Here is a 26,920-nt window from a genome sequence, read left to right on the forward strand (position 1 = left end):
GGTTTCCAAACTTTTTCAGGCTTCTGACCCTTGGCTTCCAGACTACATCCCTAATTCCTCCACCCGCCCCACCACACATACAAAGAATACACACCCATTTCTTGATGTTAGGTCTACCACAAATTTCAATGAACAACTAATCTTACACTATATACAAATGTATGTCACAAATAAAACTTTTTGTTAACCAATTTATAATATGCAATATCTAAGGGTAAATTTACATCTCAATTGTAACTACATTGTCTTCGGGCCATCAGATGCTTGGTGGGCAAGCTGTTGGGGTGATCAGCCGTCGGCTGCTGGATGGGTGGACGGCCATGGCAAGGATCAGGTGTTGGGGGCTGGCTTGGTGGGCAGCTGGGGTGGAGATCTGTGATCGGGCCATTGGGAGCTCAATGGGTGGGAGGTTGGGGCAAAAAAAATAGGGGAGGGGGTGTCGGTGTATTTATGCTCATTGTAAATCTACCTTTCAACCTGAAGATGATTTGAAATTCTTACCAACCTGGACCCTTGGCTCCAGATGTGTATGTGGTGTGTGTCCTGTCTCGAGCATTTCATTAGGAAACAAACAAGCATTCACTGCCCCTTTTTCTTCACTGCCCCCTGACCTCCCCCTTTCTCCTCACCGCCTCCTTGGATCTTTCCACTGCCTACAGGGGGTGGCAGTGCCAACTTTGGGAATCACTAGTTTAATCTCTCCACGTCTTTGCACTTCCTTCCTCTTTTTAAAAAGTTCCTTAAAACCTTTTGCTTTGATCAAACTGCTCCCTTTTCTGAGGTCTCCTTCTATCTCCTTCAGGATACAAGTTCCTGAGGATGTCTTTGCATTATCCAGATAGAAATTCAACCTTGAAAAATGTATAATGATAAGAGATCAAATTTTGTTCATATAAACAAGGCTTTCAGGACATTAATTGCTTTACTAAACCAGCATTCACAATATTAGTTTGGAAATGGTTGATAATAAATATTGGAGTCTAATTAAATGAAACATTTTTTTAGATCAGAAATACTAAGATTATTTTTTAATTGAATTGTTTTTTGTCACATGTACCAAGATGGAGTGGAAATCTTTGTTTCGTGTGTTATCCAGACAAGTCAACCCTTAAGTGCAACAGGTAGCGCAATAATAAAAGTGCAGGGCATGATATTACAAAAGCTGTCAGAGAAAGGAACAGTTAAAACAGTGCAAGGCCATAATCTTTTACCAATGAGAGGTCTATTTAAGAATCGGATAACAGTAAGAAATAAACTATCCTTAACTGAGGTTCACATTTTTAAGCATGCTTCTTTTACATGACAGAAAGGCAAAGAAAGCATGAATGAGATGAGTCTTTTAATGTTTCCAAGACACCAGGATATACAGGTGGAGTCAATGGAGGGAAGATTGGTTTGTGTATTGACCTGAGCTATATTCACAGCTCTCTGCAATTTCATGCCAGAATGTTTAAAGTAATTCACTAGCAAAAGTTAGGTATATTTCTTTTATCTATTAGGATCTTTGATGATCTAATTTATAATACTTTACATTTATCTAACAATCTGCAGCTTTCATCTGTGCTGAACTCTTGTAATTCTGATTTCCTTCCACTTCTTTACTGTTTGCACCATTGGATTTTAATAAGAAATATTTTCTTCAATAGTATTATAGGATACACTGAGTTTAGGAGATTGAGAATAAATCTTAGCATTTTCTTTCATTAGAATTATCTTCATTTATTATAGAATGGAGTGTTGAAAATTATTTAAAAGTTTACTCAGAGGATTGAGAGAAATTCCAATCACTCAGGCAGGGTTGAAACCATTGAACATTACAGCACAAAAACAGGCCACTTCTGCCCTTCTAGTCTGTGTTGAACTTTTTTTCTGCCTAGTTCCACTGACCTGCACCCAGTCCATAGCCCTCCGTGTGTTTCCTTTGTACCAGCTGCATTCACTACTTCAGCTGGCAGTTCATTCCACATTCCCACCACTCTCTGTAAAGAAGTTTCCCCTTTCACTCCTAACCCATGTCTTCTGGTTTGTATCACACCTACCCTCAGTGGAAAAAGCCTATTACATTTATTCTGTCTATCCCCACATATGTACCTCTGTAGTAAGTGTGTTGCAGTGTGAAAATGAAGAATGAGAAAATAATCAGACGTGGTCAAGTCAAAATTCAGTAAAAGTCATTTACTCAAACAGTCACTGGCAGCTTTTTAAAACCCCCGTGCGTTCCAAATGATGTCATCGCATTGTGACATGTCAATCAGAACCTCCCAAGCCAGTTCAATTAAGCCTCCGATGAGCCACTACATTCCAACCCCCCCCCCCCCCCAGAGCAGGCAATTGGAGGCTAAACCTCTGGTGCCATTATTGTCCACCACTCTCGGGTGGTTGCCCATGCCTTCACATCGGTGGTCATGGAAAGAGCCAATCGAGGTTGAGATAAACTGGCTTTAGTTGGTCAATTGTAAATGTCTCTGGATGCCCTCCAGAGACCAATGTCTAGTACACATGTTGTACAATTGTTTCATAGCACTCTGAAGAGGCCCTCATATAGCCTCTGTAAGAGTGGCTATGTGCATTTCTACGCACAAACTCACAGTCCCGCAATTCCTTTGGGATGAAGGGTGCCCTTGTTCCATGCCTTGATGTGGAAACTTGGGCCAATTTTCCAAGCCACTCCTGCAGTCTAACTAAGACTTCAATCAGTGGCATATGCTGCAGGCTCGAACTCACCAATTCCAAGTGCCTATGGAACTGCTCCACCAGGCCATTTGACTGTGGGTGGTAGTTGTGGGGGAGTAGCATTCCCAGGAGTGATGACAAAGCATTCCAGAGTGCGGAGGTAAACTGTGGGCCTCTGTCATAGGCAACGTGTGTGGGTCGGCGAACCGAAAAACCCAGCAGAAATAAAAGCTCTGGCATGTGACTCAGTCAATGAGTCACCTAGTGAATCTGTCGATGATTGTTAATGAGTACTTAGACCCTTGGGAGGGCGAACCGAAATACCCAGCAGAAATAAAAGCTCTGGCATGTGACTCAGTCAATGAGTCACCTAGTGAATCTGTCGATGATTGTTAATGAGTACTTAGACCCTCGTGAGCAGCCAACAATGTCACATGCACATGATATAATCTGCGCTGCAGTGGCTGGAAAGACTGAAGTGGCACTTTCACGTGCCTTTGCACTTTTGCAGATTGGCAGTCCATGCACGTCTTTGCCCAGTACGTGACCTGCTTTGAGTCCAGGCCATACAAACTTGTTGGCTATCAGGTGGACCATCGCTCAAATGGAGGGGTGTGACAGTCCGTGAATGGGTGAGGCAGACCTGTGGTAAAGTTCACAGGAGAGTGGTACCTTGCGGCCCAAAGGCTAAATCCTCGAGTTGCATGCTCGTGGCAGTAGTTCTATAAGCAGGGAGAGGATACATACTGCTTTAATGATGGAGAGGGACAGGGCATCATCCACCACATTACTCTTACCAGAGATGTTTAATTCTGGTTGAAAACTTGGATACGCAAGATAGGTGGCGTTGCTGACGGGCTTACCATGGATCTGATGCCTTTACGAAGGCAAATGTTAGCAGTTTTGTGGTCATTAAAAACCATGAAGTCCCTGCCTTCCAAAAAAATAGCAGGAGTGTCTGACCATTCAGTACAGCGGCAGCAGTTCCCTATTAAATGTGCAATATTTCATTGCCGGAGGGTGGAGGTGCCTACTAAAAAATGCTTCCATTGGTGTACTGTTCCAAGACCCCGCCTACTGCCGCATCGGATGTGTCTATCATCCCCACAAATTCATGGAGTCCTTTGGTATCGGGCCTTTCAAATTTAAAGATGGCTTCCACCAATGGAATGACACCCCGGCTACTGATCTGATGTCCCAAGGACTGCCTGAATTTGCACTTGGCAGGATTCACAGTTAACCTGAACTCCTGTAGGCAGCGGAAGAATAAACGCAGATGCTCTGTGGGAGTGGCTGGCAATGAGTATATTGTCCAAATATGTGAAAAGGAAGTCCATACTGCACCTCACTTGCTGGAATGTTTGTGAAGCATTTTCAAAAATTCGAAGAAGCCGAATAGTGCTATGATGGTGGTCTTGGGAACATCCTCCCAGTTTACAGGTATTTGGTGGTACCCACGCACCAAGTCAATTTTATAAAATATTCTGGACCCATGAAGATTAGTTGTAAAGCCCTGTAGATGGGGCACAGGATAGCGGTGTGCAGTGGTAGTGTCGTTGAGATGCCTGTGATCCCCTCAAGGCCTCCAGCCTCCTGTGACTTTGGGCACTATATGTAGTGGGGAAGCCCACAGGCTTTCAGACCTGTGTATGATTCCAAGTTCCTCCATTTTGAGGAACTCTTGTTTTGGAAGCTGCAATTTGTCAGGCGTCAGGCTTGGGCATGTAGAGGATGTCATTTGGTGAGGATGTGGTGTGCGATGGCATGTTTGGGTGTGGCAGTAGAGAAGTGGGGAGTGACAATGTCTGGAAACTCTACAAGAAGTTTGACAAATTCGTTGTTGGAGTACTCCACGGCATTGAAGTGCAGGGTGGATAGTCTGACTTTTCCAAGGTGGAAAGTCTGGAACATTGTCGTGTTCACCAACCTGTGCCCTCTTAAGTCTACCATCAGTGGATGGGCCCTGAGGAAGTTGGCACCTAGCAATGTCTGGACACTGCAGCAAGAATAAACTTCCATGTTAACTTATTGTCACCAAATTTCAGGGGTATAGTCCATGTGCCGTACATACGAATTGAATTGTTATTCACCGCAGTGAGTACTGCAACCTTTGCTCCTGGTACGGGTGTCAAAGCCTGAAGGAGAAAGGACACTATCGTCTTTTTCATGTCATGTTGACTAGAAATTTGCACTGGGAGAGTTCATCCCAGATGTAGAGTAGGCTGTTATGGTGGTCATGGAATTATGCTGGTCTGGGGGAATGTGCACCCTTGTCACTAGTACTTGTGGAGCCTGGACCTTTAGGTGTAATGCAGCACTAATTTCTGTGGGTTTTGTTGTTCCACATTCAACAGAATGTCTACATGGGTAGCCACTGTTCGAGAATTATCAAAATCCTCGTCAGCCAATGTGAGGCAGATGTCTTCTGGCATATGCTCTAAAAGCAACTGCTCTAGGAGTAAGCAAGGCCTATGACTGTCTCTCAGTGTCAACATGTCATTCATTAACTCCGAAGGAGTGCAGTTCCCCAGGCTATCGATATGGAAGAGCCATGCAGTTCATGAGAGACCATAAATCCTGAGAAAGAGGGTTTTTGGGGCTACGTACTTGCTGAAAGCTGGTGGGTCCCGAAGCAAATCCACTACTCGACTGGTTATGTCCTGGTTGAGGGCGCTTACCACATGATGGTACTTAGTGGCATCCATGTCTATTTTGCAGATGTGGAACTGTGCCTCAGCATGCCTGAACCAAACTTTAGACTGAGTCGTCCAAAAGACGGGCAGTTTGAGCAAAACTGCTGTGTTGTCCATGTTGGGTCAAAAATCCATTTGGGCCCATTGGGGTCACCAATGTAGCAACTGTGTCAGTGTGAAATGAAGAACAAGAAAATGATCAAATGTAGTCGAGTCAAAGTTCAGTAAAAGTCATTTACTCACAGTCACACACAGCTTTTAAAACTCTGCACGTTCCAAATGACGTCATCGCATTGTGACATCATGACATCACTCGGAACCTCCCTAGCTGCTTCGATTAAACCTCTGGTGAGCCACTACACCTCTATCAAATCTACCCTCATTCTTCTATGCTCCATGGAATGAAGTCCTAATCTCTTTAACCTTTCCCTGTAACTCAGTTCCTGAAATCCAGGCAACATCCTAGTAAATCTTCTGTGTACTCTTTCTATCTTATTAATATCTTTCCTATAGTTAGGTGACGAAAACTGCACACAATACTCCAAATTTGGCCTCAGCACTGTCTTCTTCAATCTCACCATAACATCCCAACTCCTGTACTCAATACTTGATTTATGAAGGTCAGTATTCCAAAAGCTCTCTTTAGAACCTTAGCCACCTGTGAAGCCACTTTCAGGGAATTATGATCTGTATTCCCAGATCCCTCTGTTCTACCTCAGTGCCTAACCATTTACTGTGTATGGCCTTTCTTGGTTTGTCCTTCCATTAAATTCCATCTGCCATTTTTCAACCTGGTCCAGATCCCTCTGTAAGCTTTGAAAACCTTCACTGTTCAAAACTCCAATCATAGTAGAGATTGCTGATCCAGTTTACCACAGCATCATCCAGATCATTGATATTGATGACAAATAACAATGGTCCCAGCACCAGTCCCTGAGGCCCACCACTAGTCACAAGCCTCCAGTCTAAGAAGCAATTATCCACCAGTACTCTGAGTTCTTCCATCCAGGCATTGTCAAATCCAGTTCACTATTTCACCATGAATACCTAGTGTCCGAACCTTCCTGACTAATCTCCCATGTGTGTCCTTGTCAAAGGACTTACTAATGTCCATGTAGACAATATCCACAGCTTTTCATCAACTTTCCTGGTAACCTCCTTGAAAAACTATAAGATTGGTTAAACCATGACCTATCATGCACAAAGCCATATTGATTATCTCTAAACCATTTTTGGCTAAACAAATAATTGTAAATCTGATGTCTTAGAACGCCTTCCAATAATTTGCCTACTACTGATTTCAGGCTCACTGGCCTATAATTTCCAGGGTTATTTTTGGAACCTTTAACAAATGGAACAGCTTGAGCTACTCATTACTCCAGTGGCTAAGGACATTTTAAATATTTCTGCCAGAGCCTCTGCAATTTCTATACAAGCCTCCCTCAAGGTCTGAGGGAATAACTTGTCAGGCCCTAGGAATTTATCCATCCTTATTTGTTTTAAGACAGCAAGCAATTCCTCCTCTTGAATCCGTTTAGGTTCCATAACCTCACTGCTAGTTTTTCTTACTTCCCACGACTCTGTGCCTGTTTCCTGAGTGAATACTGATTGGGGGGTGGGGGGGGGGAAATAAAATTAAGACCTCCCCAACCTCTTTTGGCTCTATACAGAGCCGACCACATTACAGAACCTCCCCGACTTGTGACCTATGCGACTCATGTCCATCCTCACATACGACCAAATTTTTTTATAAATATAAGAAAAAACATAAGTTATGCAGTTTGTTGTATTTGACAAACTATAACAGGGATACTGGGTATGTGTAAGAGCCAAAATGTGCATACTTATTAGTCAGGGTCCATAGGCTGGGCGTGACCATTTTGATTCCTTACACATGCGCAAGCCTTCGGTTGGCACATGCATGTTGGGTTCATGTATTGGAGTTTGGTTGGCATATGTGTGAGAGGTAAGGACACTAATTCAATATTATCAGGATGCTTAACTCTTGCACGTGTCAACCATATTCCAATATGCAAACCCACCGTGTATGCACCAACTGAAGACTCGTGCATTCATACAGGAATCAAGATGTCGGCGTCCAGCCTATAGACCCTGATTAACAAGTATGCACATTTTGGCTCTTACACATGCTTTGTGTTTGGTACTCCACACGCGTGGGCAAAATTCTGATTTGCGTCCATTTCAAGATGTGACTGATCATTCGGTCCCAATTATGGTCATTTATGAATACTTGTATTACAACAATCTAATCATTTCAGTTACATTTACTCTTACCATGTTTACATATTTCCAGATTATTATAACTGAATTTGAATCTACAAAATAGTGTGGTGAGATTTAAGTTTGAATTTTCTCAGTATCTAGAATTTTAAATTATTCATTCCGTTCTTAAAAACCACTACAATAATTTAGTAAATATATAAAGACTGACTTAAAATTAGTGGTTAAGACTGCATAATTACAGTGCTAGCGAATCTGTCTATAAAGTGTTTGTACATTTTCTATGCAGGTTACCTCTGGGTGCTACAGTTTCCTCTCACATTCAAAAGATGTATGGGGTTAGTAGGTTAATAGGTCACAGCACAGTCTCTTGGTCCAGAAGGGCCTGTTGCTGTGATGTATCTCAAAATTTTAAATGTTGCTTCCTGACACACATCATCAGATGACATGAGGCTACAGGAATTAATTCAAGCCGGCAGTTTGCAATTCCATCTAATTTAACTGCATATGTCCAGTGAGAACATTGACAGTACAGTTTCATGGTCTGTCAGCAGGGTACATTCTCAATCTGCCAGGAGGTGTGAAGGAGAGAATTTGTTTTTCTGAGAACATTAGTGTTATCTGCTTTACAAATATTTATCAAGAAAGCAAATAGCAATTATTTTTGATAGCATGTCACGTACATGGTCTGTGAGTCGAGGGATATGATATAACTAAAAGTAAGTGAACTATAACTTCACGTTTTGCTATTTTATTAAAATGCTTTTTGTATTGGCAATTCAAATCAAAATGAGAAATTGTTGCAATAACATCCTTTTATATTGTATTTCTTTGTTCATACATTAGAAGAATTATTTATTTTAAATGCCACATCAGAGTATTCTGAATATGCTTCAGGATGCCCATGTGTGGGATGTTAGATTAAGGTTTTAAATTTTTTTTTAGATATTGGTTTCATAAGGGAATTATAAATGTTGAAGATTGGCATGAAAGAGGTCAATTAATGACATTTGAACAATTGAGAAATAAATATGGAATAACCCAAAATACTCTTTTTGTTTTTTTTAATTTCCAACTGAGGGTATATTTCAGAAATAAGTTAGGACCAGCCATGTTGTTACTTGATTGTAGTGAAGTAGAAATTCTTATTAGGAGAGAAATTGTTAAGAAATATCCAGAAAATATTCTTTATTACAATTAGGAACTCCTAAATGTGGAATTCATAGAGTTAGACAGAGGGGGAACTAGGTTTAAATACTACAATTGATGAGCAAAGATGGGAAGATCTCTGCAGAGATTATATGACCAATACTATTAATGTAAGATGTAGATAGTTTAATTTTTTACATCATTTATATCTTGCACCACAAAAATTGAATAGATTGACATCAGACTTATCTGACCAATATTTTCGATGTGGTGAAGATGTAGGAACTTTTTTTGCATTTAACTTGGTCTTTTACCAAAGTAAGATCCTTTAGGTTAGACTTAGGAATTTTTTGGAACAAGTTACAGGTATTTTATTTCCTCAAAAACCCAGATTTATTTTTATTAGGAAATATTGAAGGAACAAAACTTAAATTAAAATTGTCAATATATCACTTAGAATTTGTTAGTTTCATTCGTAGTGGCAAGGAAATGTATTGCAGTTACTTGGAAATCGGATACCAATTTGGGTATGGCAAGATGGTTACAGAAATTCAAAGTTGTATTCCTTTAGGGGGAAAATGCAAATAATTTAAGAAATAAATATGCTATGTTTTTACAAATTTGGCACCTCTTTACTCAAATATTAGATTTAAATTTATAATGTTGTACTTCCTGTGCCTCTGGACCTGCAAGAATCTCCTCTGAATTGTATTAAAGATTTTTTTTAAATGTATGTGATAGTTGACATCCCTCTGTGCAATCCTGAAAAGTTCTTTCTTTCCTTTCTCTTTTATATAACTATTTTGAGGATGGGGATTTGGAGGAAGGAGGTTCTTGGGGGTGGTGGTATTGTATACCATCATTTATGTAGTTTTACTTTTTCCCCTTTGTAATCTGTACTATTATTAAATTTGACTACTACATTTATGGAGAAAATTTTAAATAAAATAATTTTAAAAAAAGTTTTAGAAGATGCATCCATCTTCCCCATCTATGCTTCTGTTAGATTCTATTTCCAGAAGCAAAGTTACACCTTACAGTGCAGTCACAGAGTAAAGAGAACCATTGTTCTGTTGTGGAGCACCTACATGTCAACAGGGCTATGGCTACGTATATAGGGGTAAATTTCAGCAGAGTGTAGAATATCAGCTGTACAAGTAATGAAGGGCTAGATCATGTTCAAGAAAGATGGATCATCAGAGATGAATATAACAGAATAATAAAGTTTCATCAAGAGAAAGGAAGAGTTCTAAGTTCTGCATACTCTGTAATCTCTACACTGATGGAAATAGAGATTTTGAAATACAGTCCATAACTCTGACATTTAAGCACTGAGAGAAAAAGCAAAATGCTGACTGGGATTTAAACAGCAACTTTAAATAGAAGGTTTAATAACTAAAGTGAGCCTTGTGCACCTCATTGTTTGGTGATTATAGCGTGTTCAAGAATAGGTTTGACGGGTTCAAAATGAATCGAGGATGGACATGTGTTATGAACAAACAGTGGTCTTTATTTACACACAAGGGAATTCACTAAAATGGCACCCACTGACAGACTAACAAGCACAGCACATAGGGATGGCGTACCAGGAAGCAAGTGTTTAACTTGTTCACCTACCACCTACAAGCACAGTATACGACGTAACTAAACGCGTACATACACATGAACTGAATTCCGGTGTTGCTGTCATTCAGGATCAATGTGTCAGCCCTCTGGAGCTGCACATGGCTCGCAGCCTGGAATTCAGCAATGGTCACAACTGACGAACACATACACAGCAATAATACACAAACATCTACACACTGAGTGTGAAGAAATCACTGCTAAACATTCTCAACTCTTGTTTGGGGATGTTAGGGTAAAATACACAGTATTTACCAACTTTCTCTTTCTCTAGCAAGTACAGCACATGAACAAACAATAAATTAATTACAACTAACAAGTATATCAAATTAACCTGGTCTCCAGCATTGCCACTGCTCTGGATCATGGATGGGCCCGTTTAAGTCATCCCTCTGGAGCTGCCTGCAGCTTGGACTTCAGGGATGGTTTGAAGGCACATTGTTAATGTCTTCCACAGTGAAGACTGATAGAAAATACTCATTTAGTCTTTGTCTCCCACTATAATTTTCCATCCTTATTTTCTAGTGGTCTCCCCTTTTTTTTCAATTTAAATACTTGAAGAAGTTTTTAGTATCCTCTTTGAAAGTAGGCAAGCAAATAATATCATGCTTCATATTTTCCCTCCTTATCTTCTGCAAATTTTTATAAACCTTCCCAAGCCTCTATCTTCCCACTAAACTTAATTTTCTTGTATTCCCCTCTTTTGCTTCTATATTGGATTTGATCTGCCTTGTAAGCCACAGTTGCAACATTTTTCATTTGAATATTTCCTCCTTTTTGGCAAGTATTCTGCACCTTCCTCATTTCTGGCAAAAACTCTATCCATCGTTGCTCTACCGTCTTCCTACTAACACCCTCTTGCAGTCCACTTTGACCAGTTGCTCTCTCATACCAATGTAATTATCTTTACTGAAATACCAAGACATCTGATTTTAGTTTCTCCTTGTGAAATTTCAAATTGAACTAAATTGTATTGTTATCAAAGCCCCATCAGGGTTCCTGTACCCTAGGCTCTCTAATCACCTTTGGTGAATTTCACAACATCCAATCCTCAAGTGGCCTCATCAACAGCTGCTCTAAGTAGCTATCTCTTGGGGATTCTGCAAATTCTCTCTCTTGAAATCTAGTCCCAACATGATTTTTCCAATCTATTTGCATGTAAAATCCCCATGACCACTGTAACATTGCCCTTCTATTTGCTGTTTGTAATTTGTTGTCCACATTCTGGCTACTGTTTAGAGGTCTGTATATAACTGCCAATAGTGTTCGTTTACTTTTGTCATTTCATAACTCAACCCACAATGATTCATAGCCGATTTCTGCTGCTATGTCTTATAGTCTTATGGTCTTATAATTTTTGAAATTGTTGTTTTGCTTGCCAATTTTGCTGACCATTGCATGTTTGAATCTCTTCAGTCAGATTCATGCTTTCCTTCAGCATCAATCTAACAAAACAATTCCTATACTGCGCACACCACCACCTCCCCTGCTCTTCTATTCCCCCCCTCACCACCCACCCACCCACCCAACCAACCACACACACACCCACAGTGCTAGTTCCCAATTGTGATTGCATTATAATCAGTGGTAGCCCACACAATGCAGATCGTCTTCCCTTATCAATAAGTCTTATGGGATACCATTCTCATGACAAAAAAAATGTGTAGTAAATGATTTTTTGTGTGAACTGCAACTGAATATTTGCTTATCCTTTTAATTTTTTTCTCTCTGTATGTCTCATGTATTATGGTAATTTAATTTATATTATTGTTTGTTTCTTGCATTCCTGGGTGACTGCAGCAAGTAGGAATTTCACATTTGTACATTGTAGTTATGGCAAAAAAAACTCTTGTATCGTATATAATTTTGTATCAAATGCTATAGGCCACCAAGAACAGGGGAATACTCAGATTTTGTTGTTGGGGTAATGTAGAAGTTTCCACATAATTAACTGCAGATTATTTCCTCACAAATAGTTTATTTAATTTGAGCACCGTTTTTCTTGGATATGGAACACACAAACAGTTGATCCCCATACCATCAGATGCTGATAGCTTTAGAATTGACCCAGAAAAACATGACAATTAAAACCATCTAAATTGTGCACATCAGAGTGATGACAAGACTGTAATGTAATATGAGCGTTTAAATGACATTTGTATGCACTTTAATTTCCTTTTGGTTTATGATCTCATATGAGGCCCTCACTTGGGTTATGGTTGTGTCCTTTCCCCAGTTATCTATTTTAACTTTATTACACACAGGTTATGGGTTTTCCTTGGGTATCTGAAATGACATTCTTTGTTGATTTCAGTAGGTAGTCAGGGAATATGATCATTTGATCCTTTCACATAAAGTTGAAAAAATATCAAAGTAATTTTGCCTGTTTCCCATTGGCTGATTAAACTGAGGATTGGGAGCAGGTTAAATAACTAGCCTCTGGGAAGGTATGCGCCAAAGGATGAACCCCAGAGAACTATGAAACAACATTAAATGGTGAAACAAAACCTACAGTGTGCATTGTGAGCTGCAATAACTTGTGTATTGTATTTCTTTGATTATCCTGAATAATACTGGAAATATAAAATTGCTCCTTGTACTGCTCAATCACTTTTGATGTCTTTAAGTTTCATACTTATCATATTTCAGGAATGTAAGTTTACGTGTCAATCTTTAAGAAGTGTATGAAGACCGTTTTCTGCTGATCACTTTCTGCAGCTTTCATCATTAATTACTGGAACATTAAAATTGAGATTTCAATTCATTACGGTTAAACTGTATGAATTAGGTTGAAAAGCATTAGAAAAATAAACACTGATGCTGGAAATTTGAAATCGAAGAAAATGCTTGAAAAGATGTGGGTTTTTAATAGGATCATCTGTTCCTTTTTAAATGTTGTGATTATATTTCTATAAAAGTTAATATCCTTTACTTTGAAGTTTTCTGGTTTAATAAAATACATAGTTGTATTTTCTTGATGATTAGCAATCAGTATTTTTAACTGTAATAAAAAAACAAAATGCTGAAAATACTCTGCAAGCCAAATAACACCCATGGAATTGCAGAAAGATTAGGAGAGGGATTATGAAGTAGCATCTCGGAGGTAGTAGCCTCTTCACTCTGTCTAATTGCTATGAAAGAATATATTCAAGCTGGAGATCAATGTTTTTTTAAATATTAAGGAAATCAAGGGGCTTTTGTAAGAAAATAGAAGCAAAAGATCTGCCACGATCTTCTTGACGAGCAAAGTTGTTACGAGAGACTGAATATTCCTGCTTCTGTTTTTCTTTTGTGTTTCGTTAAGAGAAAAACGATGATGTGTGGAGATGAGCAAATGATGCAGGAGGGAACATTTTAGACCAGTGGTTCTCAACCTTTTTCTTTCCACTCACATACTACTTTAAGTATTCCCTATGCCAGAAAAAGGTTGAAAACCAGTTTTAATCGTACCTCATTGACTCGTATGTGTACGGTTTCATAACCCCAAAGGAAATGGGCCAATGACAATTTTTCTCAAGCAAAATATTTTAGTAACAATTGGGTCTTGAATAGTGATTCTCAACTCACAAACCACCTTAATCAATCCTTTACTAATCACAGAGCACTGATGGCACAGGGATTACTTAGTGGTATGTGAGTGGAAAGAAAGGATGAGAACCACGGTTTTAGATTCTTGGGACATTGGGACTGAATCTGGTGTAACTGAGATGCATAAAGATTGTACCTCAATTCTCATGAAATCAGTGTCGCTTGGGGGTGCATGGTTATGCTTTGGGGAGAGGATTGCCCTAACTTAATAGGGGGTGAAGGTGGCCCAGATGGCCTACACATACTCTGCCACAGGAGGACTGAGGTTTTTGATGGGGAAGATGGATAGGTATTTTGAGAGACGGTAGATGGTTTTGCTATTTTACATTAGGCCTCTGATGAATAGCCCCATGGTTTCCACTTTAAGCATAGATTGCTGGGAATGTTACATTTTTTATAAGCAACTTTAAGAAATATTTTAATAATTTCCTCTGAGAATTTCACCAATCTGATGATGGACATGTGAATGATAAGATCATCTCCTCAGGATCAATAAATAGTATGTAATGTTTAAGCACTGCAAATATTATCAGGGATGCTAATTTTGCTCAACATGTTTTGCAAATGAATATGGAGGATTTTTCATAGGCTCAATTGGTGGCATCTCCCTAGTGCTTTTAGTCATGTGCCATAGTGTTCAGATCTCAGAAGTTATGCAGGAGGGTTTGAATCATCACTGCTCAGAAACCCATGAAATTCATGCCATGTTTGAATTTCATGATATCCAAATACTAATTACAATTTCGTATTCATTGCTTACCTTTATTGAATCCTGGGATAGAATCCACAAATTCCAGTGTCTCCTTTGTTGAGGGAAAGTGGTGTGGAATAGTAGAAGCAGGTTGATAGATGAGAATTGTTGCACATATGTTAAAGGTAATCTCTTATCTATTATCTCTAATTCAGTGACCTGGACTTCATCCTTTGAATCCACATGTGTGCATAGATTGTTTGAGTACTTCAGGTCAATGATTAAACTTGAGATGGCTTTACTTCTGGAGTGGAAGTGACTTTGGTTTGAGCAGCTTGCCATTTTCCCTCCCATTAACTCCATTCCATGGGAAGATTATTGGAGGCGGGCTGCAGCCTTGCATCAAGAAAGATTGCAGAATTCTGAGGATGTCTTCCATTCCAGAACATGTGTGATTGTCTCCTTCTTCAAAAACAAAATGGCTTCCCTTAATAGCATCTCTATTGCCTTGCATCAAGAAAGATTGCAGAATTCTGAGGATGTCTTCCAATCCAGAACATGTGTGATTGTCTCCTTCTTCAAAAAAAAATGGCTTCTCTTAATAGCATCTCTATTTCCTACCCATCTGCCTTTTCCCCTTCCATCCCAAGATGCCATACAGAGAAGATTCCCTTGTCCTCACCTGCCTCCACATCCAACATATTGTCCTCTGCAATTTGTGCCATATACAACACCAAGGGATCTCTTCCCTTCTCCCTGCTTTGCTTTCTGCAGGGACCACTCTCTCATTTGCTCATCACTTCCCATTAATCTCCCCATCAGAACCTACCTGTGTGAGTGCAGCAAATGCTACCCTTGTGCCCACATATCCTCCATCACCATTCGTAACCCCAAACAGTCCTTCCAAGTGAAGCAATAGTTCACTTGTGAATCTGTAGGAGTCCTCCACTGCATCTGGTGCTTCCTCTACATTGGCGAGACTGGATGCAGACTAGGAAATTGCCTTCTTGAGCATTTTTCCTCTGACTACTGCATTAATGGGGGCCTACCAGTGCCCAACTATTTTAATTCCTCACCTTAGCCTTGTCCACTGCCAAACTGAGGCTAGCTGCAAATTGGAGGACAACACCTAATATTCTATTTGGGGACTCTCTATTCAGGAACCTGTCTGCTTTTTCTCATGCCTTGATGAAGGGCTCGGGGCCAAAACATTGGTTACCCTTTATTTCCTATAGATGCTGTGTGACCTGCTGAGTTTCTCCAGCATTCTTGTGTATCGCATAAGATTTAAAAGGGATTTGAGGAACATCTTTTTCACACAGAGGATGATGAGTAAATGGAATGAGCTGTCAGAGATTGGTAAAGGTGGGTAGAATTGGTACATTTAAGGTGTTAATAAGGGTACATGGATAGGAAATGTTTAGAGGGTTATAGGCTAAACACAGACCAATAGGACTTGGTTGGCATAGAAGGGTGAAGGGTCTGTTTCCATGTTGTAGAACTCAAACTTTCTTGATCAGTATATTCTGATCCATAAAAGAAGGTAGCATTGCTGGGCCTGGTTTTGAGAAAATGCATGTAGTAGACAAATTTCAATGGAGAAAGATTGAGGAAACAGGTTTAGAATAAATAAGTATCAATTGGTGAAAGGCCAATATTAAAGGATGAGAATAGATATGGCATGGGTAGATTGGAATTGAAGCTATCAGCAAATCTGTAATGGAACAAAGCATGCTTTCTCTGAGAGAACTGGTTTCTGCAATCATGGAAAGCTGGCAGCTTGTTGAAACCCCATTTTGAAAATGGGGTTGTGAGTTCTGCGTTCAGCCTGTTGAAAATACCTGTGGACCATACAAGAGGAATAGGGTGGCAAGAGTGTTTCACCTGAAATAAGGGAAACATAAGGAACTCTGGTGACCTGCTGAAGAAGAGGTTATCATTTGGAAAACCCTGATGGGGCAAGTTTCTTCAGTAAGATACAGAAGTGGCTGATCAGAGGGAATCAATTTATGTGTGTTCAATGCGCAATAAATCTCTCTCTGAAACTGACAAGAACCTTTCTGAGCGGTAACGATTTAAGCACCAGAGTTTAGTGAAAATTCACAAATGTTAAATTCTGTGCACAGTACAAGAATTGCCTGATACCGGTGAACTTGAAGGAGTGAGAAGTGAAATTGGACTGTGAATCAAAGAACTTCTCTAAACTTGTGCATGTTATATGCATATGCGCATAGAATTAGAAGGGAGTTAAGTTGATAGTAATAAGTTAAAGTTTGATTCTATTTTTATGTTTAAAGAAAATTAAAAGTAACTTTTGTTTAAGTAACCATTTGTCTTGGTGAATTTCTATTGTTGTCGAGTTTTGGGGTCCTCTGGGCCTGTAACATTGGCTCTGTCGAGGGGGAGGAATTTGCGGATGCAGCAATGTTTAAATGTCTTCTAATAATGTGACTGAAAATAAAGTAAAATGTTTTGAGGTTTGTATATTCATGCAAGTGCAATTTGTTCCGTGTAAGTACAGTACTTTTGTCTTTCAAGCTGTTTATTCACAATGCAAGTATATTAGTTAGGAATTGTAAAAGTCTCAAACAACCAGAAAATACATTTACCAAACATCTACTAATCCCATAAGTGCTGGATGCCAGGAGCTTTGCTATATATGATTTAAATTCTAGAAATTTAATATCACAATGTACTGATTCTGAAATATTTTGTTGCTTTGCTTACAGTATAATTACATTGTAGTTCAAGGTTTAGGTTTAATATCTTAACAACAAGCATTTTTCTTGAGGCTACTCACAGATCAGTGCAGCACAGGAACAGGACCTACGTCCATATTTCTATGACAAACATGATGTGCAATTCAAAACTAAAAAAACTACTTCTGGCACCTGATAGATATCCCTCCAACTCCTTCATATTCATGTGTCTATCTAAAGCCGCTTCAATGCTACTACTTCAGTATCAAGGTATTTTTACTTCTGGTGAAGTATAAAAATGCAATTTCTTCTCATAATAATTGAATTTGAACCATTTCACCATAAGGTAATAAACCTTGCCTTATACATGAACGTGTTTTCATTGCCCTATATAATGGGTGCAAATTTCTACTAGGAGCACACTTATGTTATTGCTAGTGTCTAAAACATTACAATTTTATGAATGAAATAATTTATTTATTGGAACAATGTCAAATAGATGAAGGAAATTGAAATGAAACAGCTTTTGCAGTAGCATTTGGAAGCTTTAATTTTGAATAGTTGTCATGTGCTTAAGCACATTATGTTTAATCTTCCTGAAATAATTGACAACATTCATTATTCATTTTTTTAAAAGTGCATAATTTCTAGAGGAAATAAAATATTCTTTGAGAGTCCAGTCACTGTTTACATGTAAGCTGAGCAATAGGGTAATGATATACTATATAGTTGCTCATTCACAAAAAATCAAAGTCTATTTACTTTAAGCTCTCAAATGTTGAGAGGTTTAATGTAGTATTCCATGATTTAATATATCAAAGTGTATTGCATTTATGTATTAGTAAATTTTGAATAGCCATTTGTTAATCTTGATTTATGGAACAAACTGGTCTTACTACATGACAGTTGATATTGGAAATTTTTTCAAATTTTATGTACATTTAATCACTTTCACTTTAGATTGTTCCATGTGATTATTTGTAAATTTGATCCCACGAATAACTTTCTGAACATAATTATCCGATGTAATAGGTTATTGTTTAATCACATTAAAAAATGGTTGCCAGATGAATTGGCTGTAATTTTATAACTTGTCTGCACTGTTTTTAATGTTTCCAGCATCTTAATAGGCCTGCTTGCATTTAAAAAAGCAATGCATAATCAGAACAGTTTTAACAGAAGTTTTTTAAAAAAAGTACTTTTATTTTATAACCCTCATTGAAGAAATGGGCATGTAGAGTTCTGAAAACTTAGAAAAGGGAGTTATTGCGCCTGGGAAACATCTCTAAATCTTATTTTAAAATTTGTATTCTTTATTACCATATATTATGCCAGTTCAACATGATGCAATTTAATTATACTCTATGAATAGGGAGATGCTTTCCAATAATTTCTTCTCTGTCTGAGTTGTTGACAAAGAAGAAACTGCACACTGAGTGACATTCACAAAACCAGCATCTTGTACCATTCAGTGTCAATCACGATCTCAATGAAAAATGCCTCAGATTTCAATAGCCGCTTTCCCTTAGATACACTGTGTGAATCAGAGTATGTGTGAGCAGTACCAGGTGGTGGAAACACAGGAGAAATCTGCATATATTATCAGAGCCCCCAGGATCTGGATCTTATGAGATCAATCTTTAAATAATTTTTTGACTGAACAATGGACCTTCTCCTGTTCAGCCATTAAAACAAGTGAGCCAAGCAGTTCACAAACTAATAATGAATGTGGCAGAATCCACTAACCACACTACACAAAATTAGAAATAAAGTTGGATCATTGAAATAGGTATTTCAGCCAATCAGACAACACTTATGATACCATTCATGCATATGGTTGCTCAAATTCATAAAATTGCTCTGGGTGGAAGGGTGACTAGAATGAATTACCAGGGTGGTAGTAAAGACTTAATGGATTCCTAGCTAGGCACATAGATGTAAGAAAAATGGAAAGAGGGAAGGGGTGATTGATGTGTATTGGGTTTATGCAGCTCAGCACAACATTTGTGCTCTTTCCATATCCTGTTATTCCACTCTTTAGCTGTTTATAAAATGTGGTTTTAAATAGTGAAGTCTTTGAAACTTGAAGCTATGAGAAACAACAGGAATTAGTAAATCATGATCCTGTGCTTATTTTAAAATATTTCATTATATCTATATCTCCTCATTCTAGACCTGTCAATCGGTAGAAACAAATTATTTTCATCTGCTCTCATACATCCTTTAATATTAAACTGCACTTTTCTTTCACTTTAATACTTCACCGGCATCACCTACTGGCATCACCTACGGCTCCTAGAACGCTTCCACCAGCGTTGTCTCCGCTCCATCCTCAAAATTCATTGGAGCAACTTCATCCCTAACATCGAAGTACTCGAGATGGCAGAGGCCGACAGCATCGAGTCCACACTGCTGAAGATCTAGCTGTGCTGGGTGGGTCACGTCTCCAGAATGGAGGACCATCGCCTTCCCAAGATCGTGTTATATGGCGAGCTCTCTACTGGCCACCATGACAGAGGTGCACCAAAGAAGAGGTACAAGGACTGCCTAAAGAAATCTCTTGGTGCCTGCCACATTGACCACCACCAGTGGGCTGATAACGCCTAAAACCGTGCATCTTGACGCCTCACAGTTCGGCGGGCAGCAATCTCCTTTGAAGAAGACCGCAGAGCCCACCTCACTGACAAAAGGCAAAGGAGGAAAAACCCAACACCCAACCCCAACCAATCAATTTTCCCCTGTAACCACTGCAACCGTGTCTGCCTGTCCCGCATCGGACTCGTCAGCCACAATCGAGCCTGCAGCTGACGTGGACTTTTACCCCCTCCATAAATCTTCATCCGCGAAGCCAAGCCAAAGATAGAAGAGAAGAATACTTCACCTGGTGAAAATATTGCTATTATTTGCATATTTTTTTTTATGAGTTACATTTCTAAAGAACCTGTACTATACTTTATTGCTTTAACATCCCTTTTTATAGATACTATAGAACGTAACCCAAAATAGCTATGAAGTTCTACAGCACAGGAAAGCAGCCATTGCTAAGTTCAACCCTGGTATGGGTTTAATGAGTGTAAATGGGGGGGTTGATCATCAATGAGAAATCTGGGCTGCAATGTCTGTCCCACACTATACATCTCTGACTCCTGTTCTAATGGTCCTGTACTAAAAGATGTGAGAGGGGTCAAACCAAAGCTTAACTAAAAGTAGGCAGACAGACTGTCGCCTTTTTAAAATGGCATGTTTCCACCTTTTTCATTTTGAAAAGATGCCCTGGTGAAATGTTGTCTGCGAGGTTGGGAATTCCCCCAGTATTCTAAGGGCCACTGATATAGTTTCAGTGGCAAGGGCTAAAACATGCTTGCTGTGCTGGGAAGCAGTTAATCACAGATTGCTGCTTGTGTTGCTATGGTGACTTGGAATGGATCACTGCAACTGGTCTGGTTTATGCTGAGTAGATGAACTTTGGTCTTCACCATCTGAGGTGAATTAACAGCTGAAATATAATATCCTTTAATGCTATTTATACATGTAATAGTTGCCTTGGTCTGCATTTCAGATATTCATAATGTTCTCTTCTGTAGTACTGCTCTGCTTATTTACTTCTGTGTAGTTGAGAGATTGAATCAAAACATTCAGGTACTCTAGTTAATTGAAGGCAACATTTTCAATCTTATTGATCTTTTAATTCCTTGCAGATTGCAGGAATTTTACTGGACCTTCATTTGATTAATGTATGTTTTTTTTACAGGAAAATTTTAAATATTAAATTATCTTTATAGTGTTAATAGAGATGATTCCCTTATTAGATTTTCCTGATGGGGAGTGGTGATCTTGTGCTTTGAAGAATAGTGGTTAGCACAACACTATTATAGCACCGACAGGGGTTTGAAACTGGTGCTGTCTGTAAGGAGTTTGTATGTTTTCCTCAGGGTGCTCCAGTTTCTTCCCACCATTCAAAACGTACCAGGGATGTAGGTCAACTGGGTGCAATTGGGTGGCACAGGATTGTGGGCTGAAAAGGCCTTTTAACATGCTGTATGTCTAATTTTAAAATTAAAATTAAAAAAAATTGAATTTAAAGATCAGAATATGAAGGTCTTCATCCTATGACCTGTTCTCTGCTAATTTGAATGAAATTGTTATTTATATTTTTGTGAGCACAAGAGCAGTAATGAGCTGTATTTCTGCATTATCATATGTCTTACAGCACAGGAAGAGGTCCACAGGCCTAGCTTGTCCACGCTGAACAACGTGCTTTCCTGCTTTAGTTCCACTTCACAAGATAAAGGAGCAGAAGTAGGCCATTTGGTGCATTGAGTCTGCTCTTCCATTCCACCATGAGCTAAACCATTTTCCAACCTTTTCCCCATACCCCTTGATACCCTGACATATTTGATGCCTATTAATCTTCTCCTTAAACTCCCCCAATGATTAGGCCTTCACAGCTGTATCTTGCAACAAACTCCATAAATCCACAACCCTCTGGCAAAAGAAATTTTTCTTCATCTCTGATTTAAATGGGTACCCTGTAATTCTAAGACTGTGACCTCTTGTCCTGGACTCACTCACCAAGGGAAACAACTTATTCACATCTACCCCATCCAGTCCTTTCAGCATTCAAAATGTTTCTGAAATCTCCTCTCATTCTTCTATACTCCAATGAATATTGTCCAAGAGCTGGTGTTAGCCCTTGTATTCCGGGAATCATTCTCATAAATCTTCTCTGAACTCTCACTCCAACATCAACCTTCTAAGATGAGGGCCCAAAACTGCACACAATACTCAAAATGAGATCTCACCAGTGCCTCATAGAGCCTCATCAACACCTACTTACTCTTGTACACTATTCCTCTTGAAAAGAATGCGAACTGTACATTTCTCAACATTGTATCTCATCTGCCATTTCTTTGCCCACTCTCCTAAGCTGTCCAAGTCTCTATGAAACCTTTTGGTTTCTTCAACACTTCCTGCTCCTCCACTTATCTTGGTGTCATCTGCAAACTTAGCCACAAAACCATTTAATCCATAGCTACAAATCCATTTAATCCATAATCTAAATTATCGATATACATTGTAGAAAGCAGCCGCAACACTGACTCCTGCGGGGCACCAACCAGAAACCGGCACCAACCAGAACAGGATCCCTTTACTCCCACCCTTTGTTTGTGCCTGTTCACCCAATCTAATATCTTTTCTGTAATTCTATGGGCTCTCATTTTATTAAACCACCTCTTATGCAGCACCTTAGCTTGTTGAAAATCCAAATACACAACATCCACAGCCTTTCCCTTGAGATTACCTCAAAAAATTTCAATAGGTTTGTCAGGCATGTCATGTCATGCACCTCCAGGTATTTTATAACCTCGTCCTTGAGGATTGACTCCAATAACTTTCCATTTACTGACGTCAGACTAATAGGCCTGTAATTTTCTTTTTTCTGGCTCCCTCATTTCTTAAACCGTGGAACCACATTTGCGACCTTCCATTCCTCTTGAACCATGCCAGCGTCTATTGATTCCTGGAAAATTATTTTCAATGGCTTTGCAATCTCTAAAGCCACCTCCTTCTGAACCCGCAGGTGCACTTCATCTGGTCAAGGAGACTTGCCTATCCTTAGTCCATTTAGCTTCCCAAGCACTTTCTCTCAAGTAATCTTGACTGTACCTAATTTTATTCCTTGAGACCTTTGACTATTGCTCGTCTTCCATATTGAAGACTGACACAAAATACCCATTTAATTCCTCTACCATCTCCCTGTTACTCATTATAATTTTTCCATCATTTTCTTTTTTTGATATTTTATTTTTGATTTTTTTCATAAATATGCATAGCAAAATATTCCATTTTAAAAGTATATAGATATATACAAAACACAACTCCTTCCCTCCCACCCCTTTCACAGTATAAATCCATACATCAGGGCTTACAGTTGGGTTTAAAAAAAAAAAAAAAAATCTTAATTGGGGAAATCACATTTTTATAATAGTAGGACCTTTTTTTAATTATATTTGGTGCTGTATTTAGTCTAGATATAATTGCCATTTTTTAAAAATAAGTCATATGTGCTCTTTAGATTGTATGCGATTTTCCTCCATCTCTGTCCTCCATCGTGCTATCTGTAGAGGGGAGTTGGATTTCCAAGTAATTGTAATAAATTTCTTAGGCACAGCTAAAGCTATTTTACCAAATGAAATTTGGAATTTCGACAGTTTATTACTTATTTCAATAAAGTTGCCCAAATGATAAAGCTCTGGGTAATCAGCAAAGACCACCCCCTTAATCCTTGTTAGTATTTCAGGAATATCCACATAGCATGTACAAACATTCCTATTTCTATTCGACATCTAAAATACATCTCTGCTATTTCAGATTTTGATTTGTGTAGTTTCTATGGTGTGAGGTATAATTAGTGTAGAAAATTGCACTAATCGTGCTATCCAAATATCAATCAGACCAGCATCTTTCCATTATTGCAACTCCTAAATCCGATTTCCCATCTCTCTCTCTCAAACTCTCTAAATCTGGTTTTGTGCTTTCATTTTGTAGAGCAGAGTACATTTTGGATATAAATTTAGGTGTGTTCCCCAGCCAAATTGTTCATTCCATCTCACTAATTTCAGTTGGGGCCAAGCTTGGTCCCCATCTTTCTATTAAGAATGATCTTAACTGGATAAACCAAATGAATGTCTCATTAGCTACTCCATACTTATTTCTTAATTGTTCAAAAGACAAAAGAAATCCTTCCATATAACAATCATCAACCTACCTTATTCTTTTGTCATACCATGAATTTAATATTTTGTTATCCAGATTCATAGGCCGTAGTACATTTTTACATATTGGTGTCCTTGGTGATATACCTGCTTTTTTTCCCCCGATACATTCATTTATTGCTTGCCATATTCTGATCATGTATATTAATATAGGATTATCCATTTTTTGTTACTGACTTAACATTTCAATTAAACAACACATTCATTTTCAACAATAGTGCATATCATACAGAGTCTATCCCCTACCCCTCTCCCCTCCCTCTGGTACCCTCATATAGTACAAAAAAGTTATATAAGCTAAACAAGGAACAAAATATTGGTAAAGCCAAAATATTGTTAGAACCCAAAAGAAACTTAAAAATAAAAGAATAAGATCCAAGATGCAAGACCATGTTGCCTGCCCCAAGGCCCACTTCGCTGATCTTAAGCATTCCACTACTGGCACAGTTGTATTCACTTTATCTAAAAGGGGTCTAATTACATCTGTATACCAATGTGCTGCAGATAGGACTGCCACACTCTAACAAATGTGCCATATTTCCTCCTTCAATTGTACATGATTTTCTCCAGGGGACTACAACTCTGTATTTCTATATTCCATCGTAAAATATTTAGTTGGGTGTCGGACTTCCACATGACTGCTATAAACTTCCTGGCTACTGACAAAGTGACCTTCACAAACTGAATTTGGTATCTGGACATTTGCAAACTTATGTCCATAATGTTTCCCAGAAGGTACAATTTCGGATCCTGTGGAAAATCTACCTTTGTATAATTTTTTTTCCGAATGTCCCCCAAGAAGGATCTCACCTTGTACAGAGCCAGGTTGAATGGATAAAGGTTCTAGTCTCCACACCTAAAGCACATTTCCAATATTCCTGGTTCAGCTTTATGTAATTTTTGTGGTGTGAGGTACAGTTGATGCAGGAAACAACCTGTACCTGGGATTAATAACTGCTGTCATGCTGTTCCAACACAGGTCTGACCAGCACTGCTTGTGTACTGTTATGCCCAAATCCGATTTCCACCTTTCTCTCAACTTGCGTAAACCTGGCTTCAGGCCCTCACTTTGGAATAGGAGATCATTGTAGAGATAAACTTGCACATATTCTCCTTTCAAATTAGACCAGTGTCAGTCCAAACTTATCTCTTTAGAAAGTTTTATGAGACAAATCATATTTATTCCTCAGCTATTCGAATGACATGAACTGTCCTTGTTTGTAACAATCCTTGATACACTTCTGGCATCAGGTGTCCAGGATCTTATTATCCAGTCATGGGTATTAATTTTTTTTGGGTCAAGGGCATTTTGGGAGCTATCTCCACCTTTAGTCCGATACATTGATTTATTTTTTGCCATGTCTGAATTGCATGTTTTAATATGGGGTTATCCATTTTCCCTAATATTTTTGGTGTCCTATTTATATATAAACTCTCCTGCTATCTTTTTTCCTACTGTCTGTAGTCCAATTTATGTCCAGGAGGGAGAACCACCTCTCTCAAAGAGTGAAGTGATAAACCTCAACGGGCCAGCAATCTCGGACCTCCCAATTTATAATCCCAAATCAAGATTCTAGCCATCTTACCATTCCACAACAGCTTTCTGACACATCTGCTAAGCACTTTAAAGAAGGCCCAGGGCAATGGAATGAGCAAGGACTGAAACAGGTATTGTAGTCTTGGCATCACTTTCATTTTTAATACAAAGTTATGGGCAGGGTCCTCAACCATTTTCCTTTCCACTCACATACCACTTTAAGTATTCCCTATGCCATAGATGCCCTGTGATTAGTAAGGGATTGCTTAAGGTGGTATGTGGGTGGAAAGAAAAAATTTGAAAATCACTGTTTTAATCGTATCTAATTGACTCGTTATGTACACAGTTTCATAACTCCAAATGAAATGGGCCAAAGATGATTTTTCTCAAGCAAAATATTTCAGTAACAATTGGGTCTAGAACAGTGATTCTCAACCTTCCCTTCCCACTCACATACCACCTTGTGCATCCCTTACTAATCACAGAGCACTTATGGCATAGGGAATACTTAGTAGCGTGTGAATGGGGGGAAAAAAAAGGTTGAGAACCACCGACTTAGGTCCTCCTCAATTTTCTGGAGCAAAGGGAGATTATTGAGTTTATATAAATTGTGTTTATATAAATCCACTTTTATCGCCAAATATTTAATGCCCTCTTGTGGCCATTTAAATTGACTCCCTGGTTGATATTGCTTGTAATCCCTCTATGCCAAGGGCATAATTTCACTTTTGCTCAGATATATCTTATACCCAGAGATCTTGCCATAATCCTCAAGTGTGGTTCGCAGCTTGGTCAACAACCCCCTTTCTACCCCCCCCCCCCACACCTCGGGTTAGTCAAATATACTAACACATCGTCAGCGAACCATCACTCCTGCATCAACTGCCAGCCATGCATTCACAGTGGACATAATTTGTGATAGATATATGCAGATAAAGCATATACTATGCTGAGCAGGTACATAAATATTAACCATTCCATTCTAAAAATATAGTAACACATATATTTAACTGGTTGTGGAATTTAAAGTAATGAAGGATCATCCAATGTTTTTCTGTTATTTCCAGAACTCTGAGCACAGAATGTTACAGCAGAGTACAGGCCATTTGGCCCATGATGTTGTGCTGACCTATGTTTATAAACCTCGTTAACAATTCTAAACCTTCCCTACCTCACATCTATAACTATTTTTTCTTGCATCCATGAAAGAAAAAAGAGTGCTGGGATTTGGAGGTTGTGGTGGTTGAAAT

The 26,920-nt window shown here is 38.9% G+C and overlaps 1 protein-coding gene and 1 long non-coding RNA gene across 3 annotated transcripts in view; both read left to right on the forward strand.

The window, feature by feature from the left end:
• LOC138739455 (microtubule-associated tumor suppressor candidate 2-like) overlaps window positions 1–26,920 on the forward strand; it is a 382,132-nt gene that overhangs the window by 56,285 nt on the left and 298,927 nt on the right. The window lies entirely within an intron of this gene.
• Window positions 1–26,920, forward strand: part of LOC138739454 (uncharacterized) — a 58,716-nt gene that overhangs the window by 27,769 nt on the left and 4,027 nt on the right. Inside the window, exon 2 of the long non-coding RNA XR_011342264.1 lies at window positions 25,599–25,801. This is a non-coding gene — a long non-coding RNA (uncharacterized lncRNA). The remainder of the gene's footprint in view (window positions 1–25,598; window positions 25,802–26,920) is intronic.

Source organism: Narcine bancroftii, chromosome 7, assembly GCF_036971445.1.
Source record: "Narcine bancroftii isolate sNarBan1 chromosome 7, sNarBan1.hap1, whole genome shotgun sequence".
Taxonomy (NCBI): domain Eukaryota; kingdom Metazoa; phylum Chordata; class Chondrichthyes; order Torpediniformes; family Narcinidae; genus Narcine; species Narcine bancroftii.